The following is an 8,534-nucleotide window of genomic DNA, read 5'->3' on the forward strand; positions in this document are numbered from 1 at the left end:
GTGGTGGAGATACACTGTGCAGAATTATTAAGCAAGTTGTATTTTAGAGGATTTTTTTTTTATTATTTATCAACAACTATGTTCTCAATCAACCCAAAAGACTCATAAATATCAAAGCGTAATATTTTTGGAAGTTGGAGTGGTTTTTTTTAGATTTGGCTATCTTAGGAGGATATCTGTTTGTGCAGGTAATTATTACTGTGCAGAATTATTAGGCAACTTAATAAAAACCAAATACATACTGTATATCTCACTTGTTTATTTTCACCAGGTATACCAATATACCTGCACAAAATTTAGAAATAAACATTTCTGACATGCAAAAACAAAACCCCAAAAAATTGGTGACCAATATAGCCACCTTTCTTTATGATGACACTCAACAGCCTACCATCCATAGATTCTGTCAGTTGCTTGATCTGTTTACGATCAACATTGCGTGCAGCAGCCACCACAGCCTCCCAGACACTGTTCCAAGAGGTGTACTGTTTTCCCTCCCTGTAGATCTCACATTTTATGAGGGACCACAGGTTCTCTATGGGGTTCAGATCAGGTGAACAAGGGGGTCATGTAATTATTTTTTCATCTTTTAGACCTTTACTGGCCAGCCACGCTGTGTAGTAGTTCAATGCATGTGATGGAGCATTGGCCTGCATGAAAATCATGTTTTTCTTGAACGATACCGACTTCTTCCTGTACCACTGCTTGAAGAAGTTGTCTTCCAGAAACTGGCAGTAGGTCTGGGAGTTGAGCTTCACTCCATCCTCAACCCGAAAAGGTCCCACAAGTTCATCTTTGATGATACCAGTCCATACCACCATCTTGCTGGCATCTCATCGGAGTGGAGCTCTCTGCCCTTTACTGATCCAGCCTCTGGCCCATCAAGAGTCACTCTCATTTCATCAGTCCATAAAACCTTTGAAAAATCAGTCTTAAGATATTTCTTGGCCCAGTCTTGACATTTTATCTTATGTTTCTTGTTCAAAGATGGTTGTTTTTTAGCCTTCCTTACCTTGGCCATGTCCCTGAGTATGGCACACCTTGTGCTTTTTGATACTCCAGTAACATTGCAGGGCTGATATATGACCAAACTGGTGGAAAATGGCATCTTGGCACCTTCACGCTTGATTTTCCTCAATTCATATGCAGGTATTTTGCACCTTTTTTGCCCAACACGCTTCTTGTGACTCTGTTGGCTATTTGCCATGAAACGCTTGATTGTTTGGTGATCACGCTTCAAAAGTTTGGCAATTCCAAGACAGCTGCATCTCTCTGCAAGACATCTCACAATTTTGGACTTTCCAGAGCCCATCAAATATCTCTTCTGACCCATTTTGCCAAAGGAGAGGAAGTTGCCTAATAATTAAGCACTCCTTAGATAGGGTGTTGTCATTATACCACACCCCTTCTCATTACAGAGATGCACATAACCTGATTGACTTAATTGGTACTTGGCTCTCAAGCCTATACAGCTTGGAGTAGGACAACATGTATAAAAATTATGTGATCAAAATACTCATTTGCCTAATAATTCTGCACACAGTATATTATTATTATTATTTATTATTATAGCGCCATTTATTCCATGGCGCTTTACAAGTGAAAGAGGGTATACGTACAACAATCATTAACAGTACAAGACAGACTGGTATAGGAGGAGAGAGGACCCTGCCCGCGAGGGCTCACAGTCTACAGGGAATGGGTGATGGTACAATAGGTGAGGACAGAGCTGGTTGCGCAGTGGTCTACTGGGCTGAGGGCTATTGTAGGTTGTAGGCTTGTTGGAAGAGGTGGGTCTTGAGGTTCCTCTTGAAGCTTTCCACGGTAGTGGAGAGTCTGATGTGCTGAGGTAGAGCGTTCCAGAGTATGGGGGATGCACGGGAGAAATCTTGTACACGATTGTGGGAAGAGGAAATAAGAGAGGAGCAGAGAAGGAGATCTTGTGAGGATCTAAGGTTGCGTGCAGGTAGGTACTGGGAGACTAGGTCACAGATGTAGGGAGGAGACAGGTTGTGCATGGCTTTGTATGTCATGGTTAATGTTTTGAACTGGAGTCGTTGGGCGATGGGAAGCCAGTGAAGGGATTGGCAGAGTGGCGAGGCTGGGGAGTAGCGAGGGGAGAGGTGGATTAAGCGGGCTGCAGAGTTTAGGATAGATTGGAGGGGTGCAAGAGTGTTGGAAGGGAGGCCAGAGAGCAGGAGGTTGCAGTAGTCGAGGCGGGAGATGATGAGGGCATGCACTAATGTTTTTGAAGATTCTTGGTTAAGGAAAGCACGGATCCGGGAGATATTTTTGAGTTGTAATCGGCATGAGTTGAAGAGGGCTTGGATGTGTGGCTTGAAGGATAGAGCAGAGTCGAGGGTTACTCCAAGGCAACGAGCTTGTGAGACTGGGGTGAGTGAGCAACCATCAAGTTTGATGGAAAGGCTTGTTGGAGGAGGTGAGTGAGGAGGAGGAAAGACAATAAACTCTGTTTTGTCCATGTTAAGTTTTAGGAATCGTGCAGAGAAGAAGGATGAAATAGCAGACAGACATTGTGGTATTTTGGTTAGTAGAGAGGTAATGTCAGGTCCAGAGAGGTAGATCTGTGTGTCATCGGCATAGAGATGATACTGGAAGCCGTGGGACTCTATGAGCTGTCCCAAGCCGAAGGTATAGATGGAGAACAGCAGGGGTCCAAGAACTGAGCCTTGAGGGACACCGACAGATAGGGGGCGAGCTGAGGAAGTGGTGTGAGAATGGGAGACGCTGAAAGTTCGGTCGGTTAGGTATGAGGAGATCCAAGATAGGGCCAAGTCTGTGATGCCCAGAGATGAGAGAATCTGTAGTAGGAGGGAATGGTCTACTGTGTCGAAGGCAGAGGACAGGTCCAGGAGGAGGAGGATAGAGTAGTGTCGCTTGGCTTTGGCGGTTAGTAGATCATTGGTGACTTTGGTTAGGGCAGTTTCGGTAGAATGATGTGGTCGGAAGCCAGATTGAAGCCGGTATATCTCAAGCTTCTCCTAGCAATCAGTGAAAGACCATACCAGGACACAACTAACATACTATCAAGCCCTATAAACTTTCATTCAGGCGTTTGATCTGTGATTTGGATAAAAACGTTTTATTGATTTTGTAGGTACTCAGATTTCAAAAAGATGCAGACAAGTGAACAACCTCAAAGTATAATGAGTAATGAAAATCTGAGAACATTCACAAAACACACATCTGAGTGAGGCCTTCACTTTAAAGGGAATGTGCCATCAAAAACTTTTTTTTTTTTTTTTATAAGTGAAAAAAATGTACAGTACTAAGCCTTAGGTAAAAAAAAAAATTACCCTTTCTTTAATTGTATAAAACATGAAAATGATTTTAAAGAGCTTAACATTTTCCACTTTTAAACACTTGGGGGGGCTACTGAAATTTGCCATGAAAATGTAGTTCAGTGCTAGCGGACATTATGACTGCAGTAAACGTGAGGCAGGGTCAGCTTGTGTTTGAGGTCACTCCTCTTCTGGATATTTGCAAAGGGATAAGGGAAGATGAAGTTTTGGATCACAGTGCAAAGCCATTTTATTGGTGACTGCCAAGTGATACTGACATGTGGACAGTGTAACCGAGGATGGCTGACAGCGCCGATACAGTTATTGGTGCTGTTCCTGTATCCCAATGCTTGGATTAGATATGTGGACTGGGATGAGATATGCAGCCTACCACACAGGATGGTAACAGGTTATAAAAAAAAAAAATAGGCCTCATCTTAAGGTACAGTTTCACTAAACAACGTACCAGCGATTCCGACCACGATATGACCTGGACAGGATCGTTGGTGCGTCGCTACATGGTCGCTGGTGAGCTATCAATCAGGCAGATCTCACCAGCGACTCGTGGAAGCGATGCTGCGCTTGGTAATTAAGGTAAATATCTGGTAACTAAGCAAATTGCTTTGCTTGGTTACCCGATATTTACCCTGGTTACCAGCGCACACCGCTTAGCGCTGGCTCCCTGCACTTGTAGCCAGGGTACACATCGGGTTAATAAGCAAAGCGCTTTGCTTATTTACTCGATGTGTACTCTGGCTACGTGTGCAGGGAACCAGCACTGGCAGCCTGAGAGCAGTGGACGCTAGTAACAAAGGTAAATATCGGGTAACCAAGGTAAGCGCTTCTCTTAGTTACCCGATATGTACCTTGGTTACCAGCGTCCGCAGCTTCCAGACGCCGGTCCCCTGCACATTCAGATCATTGCTCTCTCGCTGTCAAACACAGCGATGTGTGCTTCACAACGGGAGAGCAACTACCAAAAAATGAACCAGCACTGTGTGTCACGAGTAGCGATTTCACAGCAGGGGCCAAATCGCTGCTCAGTGTCACACACAGCGAGATCGCTATGTGAGAAGTACCCCTTAGTATACCATTTGATGGGATTAGGTAGAGGGGCTCAGGGAAGTGTTTGCACAGGATGGGATTAGATACACAGTGTATTAGACCAGATGGGATTAGATACACAGAATTTATCACATATGAAGGGATTTGATACACACAAGCTGCGATTAGATAGTGTACCACACAGGATGGGACTGGATAGATAGCTCTACTCATTCAGTGTAAGGCCCTGTGCGCACTGGAAAACGGAATTTTTTTTTAAGAAAATTCCGCAGGGTCTGAAAGATTACCGCACCCGCGGTAAAAAACCACGGCAAACCGCACCCAAAAACCGCATGCGGTTTGCCACGTGCGGGTTGGTACGTGTGCTTTAATGCATTCAATGCAATAAAGCACATTGAAGAAAAGAAAAAAAAAAAAAAAGGTAATTTCCTTCTGCGATAGATAAATCGACAGAGGGATAGATAGAGTCCCTGTGAGCACACGCCGCATTTCTCCTGAGCGGTACTGTGAGTTCACCTTACCGGCCGTGGGAAATGCCCTGTGGTTACCTCTGCAGGCTCGCTGCGAGGCTGCATTCAGCCTGTGTCTGTGTCACTCGCTTCTGGATGCAAGCAGCGCAAGACGTGGATTACGCTGGACCTGTGTGTTGGGAGGGGTTAAAGAGGAGCCTTTTTTGTGTTTTATTTAAAATAAAGGATTTTTCGGTGTGTGTTTATTCACTTTACTTACGGGTTGATCATGTCAGCTGTCTCATAGACACTGCCATAATCAAGCCTGGAGTTAATGGCGGCAATGCGCTGCCATTAACTCGTTATTACCTGGATAGCCACCGCATCACGGCATCTGGAAGAGCTGGGGACACTCCGGGACTGCCGCATAATGCATGCGACAGTCCCGGGGCAGCTGCGGCTGATATTCTCGGCTGCGGATGGTGTGTGTGTGTGTGTGTGTGTGTGTGTGTGTGTGTGTGTGTGTGTGTGTGTGTGTGTGTGTGTGTGTGTGTGTGTGTGTGTACTCTCTGCTCCGCTTCCTCTTCCTGTAATGACATCACTTCCCTGCGGGATTTCACGATTACATTGCAGTCAATGGAGTGAAATCCCGCAGGAAAAGTGACATGCAATTGTTTTTGCTGTGGGAATCCCGCAGCAAAACATGCAGCTGTCAAATTCCACATAGTGCGCACAGCATTTTTTTTTTCCCATAGGTTTTGCTAGTGAATCACTGCAGAGATGTTCTGAACATTTTCTGCAGCGAAACATGCAGCAAAACCGCAGGAAATCAGCGGGAAAAACCGGTAAGTGCGCACAGGGCCTAATGCCTTATTCAGATGCCTGTAACGCAGGAACATCTGAATGAAGCATTACTGCTGACTTGTGATGTGCTTTGCAGACACAGTAAAGCCTTATTCAGTCTTCACTGAACATGCAGACGTTTGAATAAAGCGTTACACTGAATGAGCAGAGTCAGTGTTCAGTGCACAGCAGCACAATTACATTGTTCGGCTCTTAACATTGGGATGACCAAGCTGGTGAGTACAGGTCAACAACCTGACATTGCACTATTAATCCCAAACTACTGAGCTGTTCTCATTGCAGCAAGAGGTTACTGATGTAGCTGTACAGTCATGGCCAAAAGTTTTGAGAATGCTACAAAATATTAATTTTTACAAAGTCTACTGCTTAAGTTTTTCTAATGGCAATTTGCATATACTCCAGAATGTCATAAAGAGTGATCAGCTTAACAGCAATTACTTGCAAAGTCAATATTGGCTAAGAAAATGAACTTTAACCCCCAAAACACATTTCAACATCATTGCATTCCTGCCTTAAAAGGAGCAGCTAACATTGTTTTAGTGATTGTTCCATTAACACAGGTGTGGGTGTTGATGAGGACAGGGCTGGCGATCAGTCATGATTAAGTAAGAATGACACCACTGGACACTTTAAAAGGAGGATGGTGCTTGGTATCATTGTTTCTCTTCAGTTAACCATGGTTATCTCTAAAGAAACACGTGCAGCCATCATTGCTCTGCACAAAAATGGCCTAACAGGGAAGAGTATCGCAGCTACAAAGATTGCACCTCAGTCAACAATCTATCGCATCATCAAGAACTTCAAGGAGAGAGCTTCCATTGTTGCCAAAAAGGTTCCTGGGCGCCCAAGAAGGACCAGCAAACGCCAGGACCGTATCTTAAAACTGTTTCAGCTGCGGGATCGGACTACCAGCAGTGCCGAGCTAGCTCAGCAATGGCAGCAGGCTGGTGTGAGTGCTTCTGCACGCACTGTGAGGCGGAGACTCTTTGAGCAAGGCCTGGATTTAAGGAGGGCAGCAAAGAAGCCACTTCTCTCCAGAAAAAACATCAGGGACCGACTGATATTCTGCAAAAGGTACAGGGAGTCTACTGCTGAGGACTGGGGTAAAGTCATTTTCTAAGATGTATCCCCTTTTCGATTGTTTGGGACATCTGGAAAACCGCTTATTAGGAGAAGAAGAGGTGAGCGCTACCATCAGTCTTGTCTCATGCCAACTGTTAAGCATCCTGAAACGATTCGTGTGTGGGGTTGCTTCTCAGCCAAGGGAATCGGCTCACTCACAGTCTTGCCTAAAAACACAGCCATGAATAAAGAATGGTACCAGAATGTCCTCCAAGAGCAACTTCTCCCAACTGTCCAAGATCAGTTTGGCGCCCAACAATGCCTTTTCCAGCATGATGGAGCACTTTGCCATAAAGCAAAGGTGATCACTAAATGGCTCATGGAACAAAACATAGAGATTTTGGGTCCATGGCCTGGAAACTCCCCAGATCTTAATCCCATTGAGAACTTGTGGGCAATCATCAAGAGACGGGTGGACAAACAAAAAACAAATTCTGGCAAAATGCAAGCATTGCTTATGCAAGAATGGACAGCTATCAGTCAGGATTTCGTCCACAAGTTGATTGAGAACATGCCAGGGAGAATTGCAGAGGTCCTGAAGAAGAAGGGTCAGCACTGCAAATATTGACTTGCTGCATTAACTCATTCTGTCAATATAACCTTTTGGTACTCATAATATGATTGCAATTATATTTTTGTATGTGATGTAAATATCAGACAAACAATTAAAAACCAGAGGGCAACAGATCATGTGAAAATATAATTCTGGTGTCATTCTCAAAACTTTTGTCCATGACTACTCTCATCGTTCAGAGAAACTCTGTGGCGGTAACTTGTAGCAGTGTTGAACATAGCTCTGTAGTTTGGAATTAATAATACAATACACCAGGCTATGCAACCTGCACTCACCGCCTCATCTTCATAACTCCTGCCACTGCCCGTCCTATACCGCATCCCCACACCTCCCGTCACCACTCGCACAGAGCAGTGTGAGCGATGACCGGGGAAATTTTTATTTCAAAGTATTATGCTGGACCACGCCAAAATGGCACCTGGTTTCTCCCCACAGCTGTGAACTGTTAATGTGGTGACACACATAGCGACGCAGCAGCGATCACGACCAGCGATCTTACCTTATCAGGATCGCTGCTGCGTCGTTACATGGTCGCTGGTGAGCTGTCAAACAGGCAGATCTCACCAGTGACCAGCCCCCAGCAACGCGTGGAAGCATAAATAAGGTAAATATTGGGTAACCAAGGAAAGCAGTTCTCTTGGTTACCCAATATTTACCTTAGTTACTAGCGTCCGCCGCTCTCACGCTGCCAGTGCCGGCTCCCTGTTCCCTGCACTCCTAGCTAGAGTACACATCTGGTTAACTACCCGATGTGTACTCCAGCTACAAGTGCAGGGAGCTGGCACTGGCAGCGCTAGTAACTAATGTAAATATCGGGTAACCAAGGAAAGGGCTTCTTGGTTACCCGATGTTTACCGTGGTTACAGCTCACTGCAGGCTGCCAGGCGCTGGCTCCCTGCTCGCTTCAGTTCGTCGCTCTCTCAATGTCACACACAGCGATGTGTGCTTCACAGCGGAAGAGCAACGTCCAAAAAATGAAGCAGGACATTCAGCAGCGACCGGCGACCTCACAGCAGGGGCTAGGTCATTGCTGGATGTCACACACAGCGACAGCGACGGGACGTCGCTACTACGTCACAGAAAATGGTGACTTAGCAGCGACGTCGTTGTCGTCGCTAGGTGTGACACCACCCTTATGCCCAGTTCACAAGGCATGCT

The sequence above is a fragment of the Anomaloglossus baeobatrachus genome, chromosome 4, assembly GCF_048569485.1.
Source record: "Anomaloglossus baeobatrachus isolate aAnoBae1 chromosome 4, aAnoBae1.hap1, whole genome shotgun sequence".
Lineage (NCBI taxonomy): Eukaryota > Metazoa > Chordata > Amphibia > Anura > Aromobatidae > Anomaloglossus > Anomaloglossus baeobatrachus.